This window comes from Eubalaena glacialis, chromosome 7, assembly GCF_028564815.1.
Source record: "Eubalaena glacialis isolate mEubGla1 chromosome 7, mEubGla1.1.hap2.+ XY, whole genome shotgun sequence".
Lineage (NCBI taxonomy): Eukaryota > Metazoa > Chordata > Mammalia > Artiodactyla > Balaenidae > Eubalaena > Eubalaena glacialis.
Window position 1 is genome coordinate 56,705,317 of NC_083722.1, and position 14,395 is coordinate 56,719,711.

The window sequence follows — 14,395 nt, forward strand, 5'->3', positions numbered from 1 at the left end:
CAACTCCTTAAGTTAGATTATTTGCCAGTTTATCAAGAAAGTCGAAAAATACCCCAATATCCTACAATATCCCCCCAAAGTGGCAGATCCTCATAACCATAATTAACTCCTGCTGCTTCCAGTACAAAACTGCACTTTCTCCTAATGATGGATAAAGAGTAAAGTTTTCTTCCTCTGAAGGGTTTACTTTTTCCTCTCTGGATTCAACTCTGTTCCAAAATAACAGTAAACATCATTCGAATCATATTGCTAGTAGTTGAAATCCTCATATTTCCTTTCCAAAAGGAAAGTATGGGTTATTCCCATACTGCAAACCTCAAGTAGGCATATGTATCTCTATCTAAGACTCTTTCACACACACATTTTATCTTAAAAGAGGAACAAGCAGAATAAGAGCACATGGGCAGTTAAGTGATAGGATGCAGTCTAGCTTAAGGAGAAGTAAAATTGTGCCTATCTTAGACATCTGACTTAAAGTGTCTTAATATCCAACCAAATGGAGGATTTATTCAACTGGAATCATTCTTTTTTTCCCTAAAGACAGTTGAAAACCAAACTGCTCTACAGAGTTGAAACAGATGGTGTCCCACAATTTGTGCAGTTTGAGGATCCAAACCTATATGCTCTTGCTTTACACAAAGTTCTAACTAGGTCAGCAGTGCGACTTCCTACTCATTCATTTTTATCATGAAACAATCATTTACTCAGCAAGGAAAACCCAATGTGGGAGACGGCTGTGCAGTAAAATAATTGTTATGCCATAAAGGGACGTAATATATTTGAGATAATACAGAATGCTATGAGGATTGAGGGGTGGGGAGGAGGAGGAGTTTTTAAAGAAGGTACCGGGAAAGATCAAATGACTCTTAACCCTGCATTCTTAGGTGAAGAGCGTGGTTATTTTTATTGTACTTTCTGTACTTAAACTTTAACAGTTTGCTAACTTCCAGCAGGGGTAACGAGTTCAAGGGCCTGAAAGAGTATGCGGAAAAAGAATGAGGAGGGGAATGACAAGAGATGAGATTGGAAAAACAGAATGGAGACCAATGGAGATCGTCCTTTACGATAAAGAGACTATAGGATTTGGTCCCTATTCTGTGGAATTTAAGAAAAACGTGGACATGATTCAAGAATGTGAAGAATACTTATACAACAACTATAAAATATATTCGTAATCAAATGAACTACTTAGTATTGTGCTAAGTGTTTTACAAATGTTATCCCCATTAACTCTCATGATTACCCTATGAGGTAGGAAAATCTTATTACACCCATTTCACAGACGGAAAAACTGGGACCCATAAAGGTTATGAAGTTTAACCAAGATCAGCACAAAAACTTGGATTTCAGAGTCTGAACTATTAGTACTTTTCCCTCCCCAATGAATCTTTTACACACTAAATTCATCAAGAACTACAAAAGCAGGAACCTTTTGGAAGGTTTTTAAGTACCTTATATGGAAGGGAGTGTAATGATTTAACAATGTCACATTTTATAAAGTATGATAACTGGTGATTTTTAGGATAAAATGCGTAGTCAGATTGCTTATTTTATATACGTATATCTGTTGCCTATTTTATTTATAAATCACCCAAAGTTGCATATGGTCTCTCTCTCTAAATACAAGAAAACATTATTTGCCTAAAAAAGCTTTTTTCAAGTTTTATATCATTATTCTATATACTATAAACATGACTTGGAATGCACTGTCCTAAAAAATTGCCTATCTGTCTTAAAAAGTATATGAGAAATAGACAAGCACACCAAAGAGAAAATCCACTTGCATCACAGATACGCATCAAATTTTGTTTTAATAGTTATCATTTAAATTTGTTATGAAATGAAAATGAAAAATTTAATTTCTATCCTTGCAAAAATAAATATAAAATCACATAAGTATCAGAAATATTAATGTTTATCATATTACTCCATACACACCCAACTTCTGGAGATTAAAAGCTGCAGGGCCAGGGAAAATGAGATCTCAGAAAGGTACCAAATAATAGAAGGCAGATATCCCACTGTATTTATTACTATACTGAAAGGAAAACTGCTAGCAAAGTAACAAAATAGGCTATGTGTAACCTTTGGCTTTATTGCTTACGCAAGCATCCTTCCTCAACCTTATTTCTACAGAGAAGTAAAGGGAGCTGCAATAGCCTACCTCACAGTAAAGTAAGATTCAGTTTTATATACTTTGTGATGAAATGCCTCTTCATGGGTATCCAAAGTATCTGGCCCGGAAAATTTGATTTTCTGGATAAATGGTAAAAGCCTAATTGGCTCTTATTATGCTTAAACTAGACCGAGCTAGCTTTAACATTTGCGAAAATTTATACTGTATCTAAACTTATTTACCATAACTTAAATTATCTTAAAATAACAAACCTGTGTTTACTTTAATCTTTAAAAAGTGAGTGCCATGAGCAGAATATTATTATCAAAGATTAGAATGATCAAAAGATTAGATAGTATTTTAAATAGCCTATCAGGAATTGATAATATTAATTTTTAAAACATAACAAATGTCAAAAATATTATCCCAAGACAAGATTAAGTGGGCCTCTCTCAATCATGAAAGTCAATGATAAATGTATCCTACAGGAACATGCAACACAAAAAATGGTCTTTTACAAGAATATTCTAAGAAACTGGAGCTGACCTAGAGCAGTGTTTGCAAAGTGAGGAATGGACAACTGCCTTAGAATCATTTAGAGTTCTCTTCAAAACTACTGATTGCTAGGCTCCAGTGCAGATCTATGCAAATCAGAATGTTGGGGTGAAAAACATCAAACTGAACTGTCAGTAATCAGTCCATGTGACTTTAAGTCCCATTCCAATTTAAGGACCGCCACTGTAGTGGAAACAGAGCTAAGTGGATACTACGTGATTTACAGAATCCTGATTATAACTAGTACTCTTAAACATTTGTGGGCATGGTTAGTTCTATGTTATCAGTTGGTAAACATCACCTAACTTTTCTTTTTTTTTTTTTGAACATCTTTATTGGAGTATAATTGCTTTACAACAGTGTCATCACCTAACTTTTGCATGGAGATTTTGTTCTTATTACAGAAAGTTACTTCATATTCATCATTTCATCTCACCACAATAGTAAAGGAGGGTCAGATATATTTATCTATAGACAAATAAATCTATATATAATCATGAAAACATTTTATATATTTGGCAATTAGATTTTGTTTCTTTTCAGAGGTTTACATAAGAGAAGTACAAATTAAAAGAGAATTACAAAGGACTGAGGTGAAAGATGTTGACAATTGCTGAGAACAATGAAATTCCCAAGAACGATTAAAAGTTGTTGTGATCACCCAATTCCAGTGTGGGGGAGGAGGCATTTCCACACCATCAGCAAGCAATGCTCTGGACACCAGCTGGGTGCCCTACAATTCAACTCAATTCTGACACTATCTACCTAGAGATGGCATGGGATTCCACGCGTAAAGGGCTCAGTCTCACAAGACTTCCCTCTACTTCAGAAGCCAATGGCAAGCCCAGGTTGCTACCTGTACTTCTGAGGGACCAGCTGCAAACTGGAGGTTCCAATGATTCCCTCCAATTCAGGATGCCGATCACCAAATCCAGGTTGTTACCTGTACTTCTGATCAACTGGCTGTAAATCAGAGGTTCCCACAACCTTCTTGAATTTGATTAATTTGCTAGAGCAGCTTAGAGAACCAAAGAAACCCATTTACTCACTTGATTACTGTTTATTACGAAGGATATTAAAGGGTATGAATCAACAGCCACATGTAGAGATACACAGGGCCAGGTGCTGAACAAAGGAGCTTCTGGCCTCCTGGAGTTTGGGGCCAGCATAGTGGCATGTGGAAATGTTCTGGTTCACCAACCTGGAAGCTCTCTAAACCCTCTCCTCTTTGGGTTTTTATGGAGGCCTCATTACATAGGCATGATTGATTAAATCACTGGCAACTGATTCAACATATCTCACCCCCCACCCTCCATCCCCCAGGTCAATGGGACTGAAAGTTCTAATCCTCTAATCATCTGGTGAGTTCCCCTGGCAACCAGCCCCCATCCTGCAGTGCTTTCCAAAAGTCACCTCATTAACATAAATCCAGTCAAGGTGGAAAGTCTCTTGTTATAAGTAACAAGATATCCATTTATGTCACCTTGATGGCTCTGAAAAGGTGTCAGAAACTGAGGACAAGAGACCAAATATTATGGCAAAAGATGCTCCCATGGCTCTTATCCCTCAGGTAATTCCAAGGGTTTGGGGAGCTGTAGGCCAAGGAACCATAGATGAAGACCAAATGTATATGAGAAATATATTTTGGTCAGCTGAGTGACCACATGTTTTTCTTACAAATCACAATATCACAATATTAATGGAGAAAGATGGGCACAATCTGCCAGATGAGGTGGGTAGAAAAGAGAACAGCAGTTGCTGAAGGCTAGGGAAGAGATGTAAAAAGAAGAAGAAAAAAATTCAAACATTATTAATCAGAATTCATCTTAGGAGACCTTAAATTTCAGTCTTTTCTACAATCAACATTGAGAGGACCCTCAGTTGAGGTATGCTATACATACTGGGGTTGAGAGACTAGAAAACATAGAATTATTTTCTGACACCAGATTAGTCTTTTTTCTAGGAAAAAAATGATTATCCTGTTGTATTTAATCATCTTAACATTTCCTATTTATTGCTCACTAAGCATATGACAGGTACTAGTGCTTCTGCATAGTAGGGGAGAATTCACCCCCCCAAAATATGTCTCTTTGGTTATGTTCTAAGAAACAAGAGAGGTGGCGAAAAACTGCAAAGACCAAGTAGGAGTTACCGTTTTGTAAGAAACATTCACATTTATAAGGGAAATATCCATCTGTAAGGGTGTTTCCCTCTCTCTTCCAGAAAGCGGAGGATGACCAAATGTCTAGAAACTCTTATAACAACCTTATCCTTGTTTACTGTGCTTATTCTAGGAACCTCCCATAACTGACTCTTCCCTACCCTTAACATTCCCTTTTGTCTTTAGCTGAGGAGAGCTTTGACCATTTTGGCAAGTTACTCAGTTCTCCAGGGTCTCTCCCATGTATATGTATTAGTAAACTTTTGTTTCATTTTCTCCTGTTAACCTACCCTCATGTCAATTTAATTCTTAGACCAGCCAAAGGAACCTGGAAGGTGATAAGATAAACTTCATATTTTATGGCAAGACAAGAAAAATTTAAACATAAAAGTTTTCTCTACCCCTTTGGACCTCCTCCCTCCCCTTTAGTGTGTGTTGTGCATCCGCATTAACCAGACCTCCTTAGGAGATAACTTCCTTCTTAATCTTGTAAGGGGCCACGATGACCCCATGACCCACTACTCACTTTGTACTGGCAGATCTGGATTGTATAAACTGTCAATAACACATCATTTAGAGTATAACCCTTTGTCTCAAAAACATGTAACTGTGCTTTGACCTCTAATGGGTGGAGCAGTCCTCAGAGCATTCTAAAAGACTGTCTCCCAGTACAATCACCAGGTTGGCTCAAATAATATTTCCCATTTCTTTCTTAGATAGACTATTGATTAATCTTTCTGTTGACATGCATGTCTTACCACCAGAGGACACCTGGCGTCTACTGTGAACCAGTGCTCAGTACCAGCATGGGCTCATTAAGCCCCACCAACTCAGATGTTCTGGTGAGTTCTGATATTCAGATCTCATTACTTTTAAGTGATGATCCTAAACATTTTATTCAGGCTGCTTTTACTTAAGACTTGGAGTCTTAAGGGTAACCAGTGCATTTCCTAGGCAGGGGACCTAAGGGGATCTGGGCTGGGCAGGAGGCCCAGGGAAACATAGGTGGCTGGGTTTTTGTTAGATTTAAATTTTAAAAGACAAGTCAATATATGGTCTGAACAAAACTTTTGCTAGTGAAATGAGAAACTGAATTAATTCAGGTCTGAAGAACAAGGGACATCTGCTCCTTCCAGCCACAAGGTATTCTCAAGTGACTGAGAACCTAGTGGAAGTATCTGAGGATCAACCCTCGTGATGTCGCAGTCCTACATGGGAACCCACTACAACCATTAAATACTGCTCTTCCAGAGGCACACGCTAGAAAGACTGATTGATTGTCTTGTGCTCTTGATGCTGAAAACTCGGCCTCCTGTGCACCAGTGCCAAATCAAATCTCGGAGACAGTGTTTTGGGTGAAGTAGGAAAGAATAGCTTTATTGCTTTGCCAGGCAAAGGGGAACAAAGCAGACTCCTGCCCCAAAAAACTGTGTGTCCTGACCTGGGAGAATATGATGAGGAGTTTTATAGCAATGGTTCAAGGGTGGGGTTGCTGATAAGATTAGGGTGTGCGCAGGGCCTGCGCTCCTCTAATCTGGTCTCAGGTAATCTGCTTAATGAGCTTCTCTGGTTCCTTTAATGTAGTCTCAGGTGATCTTTCTCTGGTATGAAGAATGCTGACATCTTAAAGAGCTTAAAGACATTGTTCTGTGTATCCCTTGAGGTGGAACCAGGACCCTGCCCCAAGGCTGCACAATTGTTTCTTGGCTGCTCCTCCCTTGTCTCTGCAACCCCTCCCTTCCTGGATTAGTAACTGTTCGAATCTGCCATTTGGAACTCAGGGAGAGTCATGGAGACTGGAGTTAAGAAACAGGGTACAGGAAGGCTTCCGTGCCCAGGAGCCCCACAGTGTCCTGCTCAGTTTCACTCTGAGCACTCTCAGAGGCTTTACTGGGGGAGGGAGAAACCGAGACACGCAGAAGAGTAGAACTAATCCAAGAGTAACTCTTCAGGGAGCGAGACAGAAGCAGCACACATCCCATCCACCTTTCTATCCTCAGAAAGTTGTTCAGAGCATATCTCATATCTGAATTAGACTACCAAATTCATAATGGGAAACTGTGCCTTAAAGGCCAAACAGCTCCTAGACAGACTGCCACCTACGGGGATGCCAGCTGGGTTTATGTATGCTTGCAAGTGCTTACTTAATTGAGAATTAAAGGATATCCTGCCCTGAAACAGCCAAGATGGGGCTCTTTTTTGGCTTTCCAAAACTGATTTTTGCATGCACAGTTAGAGAAAGCCAGCAGAAGCTAAGTTCTTACCCTGTCAGTCAGTCTCCTGGAACACTGCCTACAGGGTCTACTGGAAACAAGAGTGGTAAGAGTTTTTCCCGATTCTAAAATTAGATTAGCATGAGAAAATATTTGTAGGGCTAGCTCCTCAGTTCCTTTGAATTAGAAAGACTTGTAAATTGTTGAAATTTTAGAGAGCTCTCATCTTAAACTATTTTATCTATTTTAATTGGTATGCAGAAGCCCCAGAAGGCTTCAAAATGCCAAAACAGCTTCACTGAAAGATTTGTTGTAGAAAGCTAATGAAATATTAATGTTATAACAAGTACCTAAAATAAACAAAAAAAAATCCTTTAAGACTGATGATCCCTGGTCGGGAACTAAGATCCCGCATGCTGTGCAGCATGGCCAAAAAAAAAAAAAGACTAACATAACTACTGCTCCCCTCTAATCTCCTTCAAGTACTCATTCTAGTAATCCTCTGTCTGAATTGCCTTCCACTCTGAAGACACTATTAAGTGGTTACCATTAGAAATGGAATCACCTGAGGCTGTAAGTGAGCCTGTTCAGATCAGAGGCCAACTGAGGGCCATAGTTAAAGAATTAAACCCAGGGAGGCTCCTCAAAAGTTTCTGTAAATGGATTACCAAGATTCGAGGCCACTGGTTTGACTAAACTGACCAGAGCTGATATTCAGAGCCTGATAGGATTTTTTTTTTTTTTTTGGTGTTCTCCTCTAAGCTCAGTGAGGGAAAGAACATTCCAACATAGGTGGATGGGTAGGTCTAGATATCATTGCTGTGGCCATCCAATTCTTTGAGGAATTAAAAACAGCTGTCTTTTTTTTTTTTTTTAATTACAAATCCAGTCTTTACAGAACCAGAGGCGTGGCTCCACAATTTAAAGCCCACCAGTCCTTTTACCACTCCCAAAACCTCCCTTTGGTTTTTGGCTAAAATACCACTTTTTTTTTTTAACATCTTTATTGGAGTATAATTGCTTTACAGTGGTTAGTTTCTGCTTTATAACAAAGTGAATCAGTTATACATATACATACATTCCCATATCTCTTCCCTCTTGCATCTCCCTCCCTCCCACCCTCCCTATCCCACCCCTCTAGGTGGTCACAAAGCACAGAGCTGATCTCCCTGTGCTATGTGGTTGATTCCCACTAGCTATCTATTTTACGTTTGGTAGTGTATATATGTCCACGCCACTCTCTCACTTTGTCACATCTTACCCTTCCCCCTTCCCATATCCTCAAGTCCATTCTCTAGTAGGTCTGTGTCTTTATTCCCGTCTTGCCACTAGGTTCTTCATGACTTTTTTTTTTTCCTTAGACTCCATATATATGTGTTAGCATACTGTATTTGTTTTTCTCTTTCTGACTTACTTCACTCTGTATGACAGACTCTAACTCCATCCACCTCACTACAAATAACTCAATTTCGTTTCTTTTTATGGCTGAGTAATACTCCATTGTATATATGTGCCACATCTTCTTTATCCATTCATCCTATGATGGACACTTAGATTGCTTCCATGTCCTGGCTATTGTAAATAGAGCTGCAATGAACATTTTGGTACATGACTCTTTTTTTTTTGACTCTTTTTGAATTATGGTTTTCTCAGGGTATATGCCCAGTAGTGGGATTGCTGGGTCGTATGGTAGTTCTATTTTTAGTTTTTTAAGGAACCTCCATACTGTTCTCCATAGTGGCTGCATCAATTTACATTCCCACCAACAGTGCAAGAGGGTTCCCTTTTCTACACACCCTCTCCAGCATTTATTGTTCCTAGATTTTTTGATGATGGCCATTCTGACTGGTGTGAGATGATATCTCATTGTAGTTTTGATTTGCATTTCTCTAATGATTAATGATGTTGAGCATTCTTTCATGTGTCTGTTGGCAATCTGTATATCTTCTTTGGAGAAATGTCTGTTTAGGTCTTCTGCCCATTTTTGGATTGGGTTGTTTTTTTTGTTATTGAGCTGCATGAGCTGCTTGTAAATCTTGGAGATTAATCCTTTGTCAGTTGCTTCATTTGCAAATATTTTCTCCATTCTGAGGGTTGTCTTTTGGTCTTGTTTATGGTTTCCTTTGCTGTGCAAAAGCTTTTAAGTTTCATTAGGTCCCATTTGTTTATTTGTTGTTTTTATTTCCATTTTTCTAGGAGCTGGGTCAAAAAGGATCTTGCTGTGATTTATGTCATAGAGTGTTCTGCCTACGTTTTCCTCTAAGAGTTTGATAGTGTCTGGCCTTACATTTAGGTCTTTAATCCATTTTGAGTTTATTTTTGTGTATGGTGTTAGGGAGTGTTCTAATTTCATTCTTTTACATGTACCTGTCCAGTTTTCCCAGCACCACTTATTGAAGAGGCTGTCTTTTCTCCACTGTATATGCTTGCCTCCTTCATCAAAGATGAGGTGACCATATGTGCGTGGGTTTATCTCTGGGCTTTCTATCCTGTTCCATGGATCTATATTTCTGTTTTTGTGCCAGTACCATACTGTCTTGATGACTGTAGCTTTGTAGTATAGTCTGAAGGCAGGGAGCCTGATTCCTCCAGCTCCATTTTTCGTTCTCAAGATTGCTTTGGCTATTCAGGGTCTTTTGTGTTTCCATACAGATTGTGAAATTTTTTGTTCTAGTTCTGTGAAAAATGCTAATGGTAGTTTGATAGGGATTGCATTGAATCTGTAGATTGCTTTGGGTAGTAGAGTCATTTTCACAATGTTGATTCTTCCAATCCAAGAACAGGGTATATCTCTCCATCTATTTGTATCATCTTTAATTTCTTTCAACAGTGTCTTGTAATTTTCTGCATACAGGTCTTTTGTCTCCTTAGGTAGGTTTACTCCTAGATATTTTATTCTTTTTGTTGCAATGGTAAATGGGAGTGTTTTCTTAATTTCTCTTTCAGATTTTTCATCATTAGTGTATAGGAATGCAAGAGATTTCTGTGCATTAATTTTGTATCCTGCTACTTTACCAAATTCATTGATTAGCTCTAGTAGTTTTCTGGTAGCATCTTTAGGATTCTCTATGTATAATATCATGTCATCTGCAAAGAGTGACAGTTTTACTTCTTCTTTTCTGATTTGGATTCCTTTATTTCTTTTAATCTGTGCTTTCCAGGTACAAGGAAACCTTTCCCCTCGAGCTAATTATGACTTACAGCAATTTGGTAAATTACACCTTTGTAAGTAGAATTGAAACATTTATCTTTTCTCTCTATCCAACCGTTCCCTCCAGAAATTGGAAACTCTTAGGTTCCCAGCACCTTTATCAGGTAAATAAGGAAGACCACCTCCTGATAAGTACAGGAATCTCAAGGTATTTTGGGGATCTCAAAAAGAGAGAACTTCACCCAAATCTATAGATATTGCAGGCAGAATCTGTGGCAAGCCTTTGGTGTAATTTATCTGGCCTTGAGAGGTCTTTTAAAGGTTTAATCTAAGATTCCTTATGAAAACTTCCAACACAGCCAATTTATGAGTCTACGTGGTCAATTACAGACTTATTTCGCAAACAAATTAATATGGCTATATTTGGTAGAAATAAGGGTAATTTTAGAGAGAAAAAGATTATGCTTCAGTGGATTTTAAATTCTAATTTTGCTAAATGAGGCTTTTTTTTTTTAATATTTACCGCCTAAGACTCACTTCTTAGATGGCTCCTTGTTGTTATGCTTTATTACTGTAAAGTTTAATTGAATTATTAAAACAACATTCTAGTTTGTTTCTAAAGCTGATCACAATAATCTATTTTTGGATGAAGATCAGATTCACCATGACCTGCAACCAGGAGATTATGCACACTGGAAAAAACATCAGATAAAAGACCCTTTACAGCCATGTTGGATGGGCCATATCAGGCTTCCTCTCCTGAATGAACTGTAACTCCTGTCTCTGACACCCGACTTCGACTAACTAGGACCAGCACTACCAGACCAGAACAAGAAGACAATGACATCTTAAGTAGACAGCTGATGCAAGATGACCCAGGCCTGCATACTATTCTTTGACAATTGCTCACACTTCTGTTTATGAATCCAAAGTATTTCTTTCCTGGGCTCAATCATTTGCAAGTTTCAAAAAATCAATCCAAACAAACCATAGATTTGTGGACCTATGTCCAGTACTCCTAGATTTCCTTGGAGGATTTCTCCTCTCCAAGGCTCTAACTGGATGGCCCTTATTTTATTTTAGAAGAAACTCTAATATTGTGCAAGCTACCCATTACCTTCAATATCACTAAGTGGGACCCTCTTACCTGGCCAATTAATGACACCTGTTCTGAACGTGCCCATAAGCACTCCTTTTCACTAGATGAAAAGATATTGGGTAGCTCCTAATGGGACCTAATGGACTCATGGAACAAGTTTATGGCCTTGGCTCTCTCCAGGATGGTTAGAAAGATGTGCAAATGGTTTCCCTTGGGCTAAAGGTCACCTATGGGTAGCCTTGGAAACAGCCGCTGCAAATTTGCCTTTAATGCTAGTGTGCTGGGTTTCTATCACTTTTCCAATAGTATGACCATTTGGCCGAGATATTTGTTAACTCATAACACATAAGAAGAGTCAGATTTCCACTCTGAATGCTCCTCTTCCCAGTTTAGAAAAAATACTAGGAAAATGTTTTGATTTAGGAGGATCTTGGCTTAAACGTTTACTACTGACACTGTTACTCCTATTGTCAATCCTATATAGCTCTCTATAAATTAATGAACATGCACAATGCACCTGCAAGGTAGAATTGGCATAAGTCCTATTGGACAACTGGAATTGCCCGTTAGTCCTTGACAGACATCTCAGTAGTACAACTCCCTAAAAGAAGTTATTAAGACCCAACACCAAAGGACATGATGGACCCAGGGCACGTAAGCAACCACCCTGGCATAAGGCAGCCAAATATTTGATCACCTAATGCTATCAAAAGATTAAAGATCAAAAGGGGGAACTGATGAGATAAAATTCATATTTTATGGCAAGACAAGAAAAATTTAAACAAAATTTTTCTCTACCCTTTTGGGCCTCCTCCCTTCCCTTTGGTGTGTGTTGTGCATCTGCATTAACCAGACCTCCTTAGGAGATAACCACCTTCTTAATCTCGTAAGAGGCCACAATGACCCATGACTCATTACTCACTTTGTACATTTAGATCTGGATTGTGTAAACTGTCAAAAATATGTCACTTGACATATAATCCTTTGTCTCAAAAACTTATATATAACTATGCTTTGACCTCTAAGGGGCGGAACAGTCTTTAGAGCTTTCTTGAAGACTGTCTCCTGGATTATAATCCTCAGGTTGGCTCCAATAATATTAAAGTAGAGGAAAATTTCTTCTGGACAGCATGCATTTTCCTACTTCTCAAGTAGGTATTATTTTCCTAATTTATAAACAAATCTTAGAAAAATTAAAATACCTTACCTACACCTACATAAAGAATCAGCAGCAAAGGTGGGAATGTGAACCCAGAGAAGCCATCTTCCAAATTTATGCTTTTAATACCACATTCTGAGAGACAACACAAAATTGATTCTTATTTTCCCAATAAGAATCCGGACAAGGCAGAACTCAGTGGTAGAAAGAACAATGGCCTGAGATTCAGAAACCCAGACTCTAGTCTAAGATCTGCCACCTTGATTATTGATTAGTTTACCTCTCCAGATCTAAGTTTTCCCACTAATAAAACGCCAGGGTTGAACTACATCACTGAGATGCTGCCCTTCCTATATTGTGAAGGCAAACTTTTAATGCGAATACAGTATGGCAACCTAAACAGATAGAAGGGAATTCAGTTTTACCAGGAACTGAGTAACAGATATAGTACACATATTATGACAACACCAAACTTGACTAGAAAGGTATTGTCACCACAGATGAGCAAACAGAGGCTCAAAGAAGTGAGGCAAATTTGTCTATAATCACACTGGCAGTATGTGACAGAGCTGGGGTCTGAATCAAGGCCTATTTAATAGGCTCTTTCCTCGACTTTACATTGCCTCCTGAATTGAATCTTATCTAGCATTTTCACCATCTTTCTACCCTTCAAAAGCCAGACTATCCCTGTACCCACTTCTATGGAATAAGGATTAAGTCTTACAAAGAGAAACCAACACCTACTTCTCTTTCCCTTTTTTTAATGAAATAATTAAGGGCAGGAATGAGCTAACTGGTTTATAAAGAAGGGATCGTCGAGTGCCTTTTTTCAAGATACTATGTACCTCAGCACTCAAATGCCCTATCATTCAGTGAGTGCCCAAAAATGTACTCAGCACCAGATACACAGTATGAAAAACCCCATTTTCATTTTTATAACCCTCACCGAGTTATCTCACTAACTGCCTTAGTCCAGAAATCAGTTTGTATGGCCACAGAATCGTAAGACTCTTTCTGGGTTAGCACAGGTATGAAAAGCAGTCTACTTCTTTGCATTCCTTTCATAAATAATACACCTCAATGCAACTGAACATCTTCACACACTAAATGTTACTGGTATTAGTGTTAATTATTCTCTAATAGTGATACAACTGTATTTTAATCCAAAATATAGGTACCAAAAGAAATTAAATTACACTGGTTTCATTACTTCAAGGATTATGAAGTACTTCATCACATCTTCTTATTTAATAATCATGACAATGCTTTGTGTTGGCATATCAGGCAGTGTGCTTTGACTTTTAGGGGAACTAGCTCATTTGTTCTCCATAACAATTCATTAAATCTACATAAGACCTGCGAGGTGAGCAAGAATTTCCTTATATCCTTACATTTGTGTACAACTTTCCATCTTACAAAAACATAGCATTAAAATTTAACAACCCTGTGAAGGATGTACCATTCCTAACTTACAGACGATGTAAGGAGTGATCACAACAGGATGGTAAATTAGACACGGTAAGTTTAGATAACTGTAATGTAAACCACGTCTTGAGATCTTGTTCAATCAAATTTAAAGCTCTAAAAATAAAAAAGCAAGCGTTTTCTATGTTTAAGAGGCAAGGATCAATTTCAATCCTAGTAGGTTGTCTTTGATCATCTCAGCATATCTCCAATATATCCTGGAGCAATTTGTTTTCATCTGTATTACAGTTTCTGTATTTTCTCTCACTTCTGAGTATCTGAGTTCCTTGTTTGTAGGGAGAGGGACTCAGCCTACCTGGCATGTAGTAGCCACTCAACAAATGATGGAAAACCATCCTGAAAAAACCTAACATTACTGTTAGCCCTCGGTGACGTACAGGGGTCGATTTACATCGCCCCAAGCAGGACCGTCCTAACCATACGCCCCTTTGGTTTCCGATTTAAATGCAGCCCCAA

At 38.4% G+C, this 14,395-nt stretch overlaps 1 protein-coding gene across 2 annotated transcripts in view; it reads right to left on the reverse strand.

Moving 5' to 3' along the window:
- Positions 1-14,395, reverse strand: part of AZI2 (5-azacytidine induced 2) — a 35,057-nt gene that overhangs the window by 19,901 nt on the left and 761 nt on the right. The gene's annotated exons all lie outside the window — the stretch shown is intronic.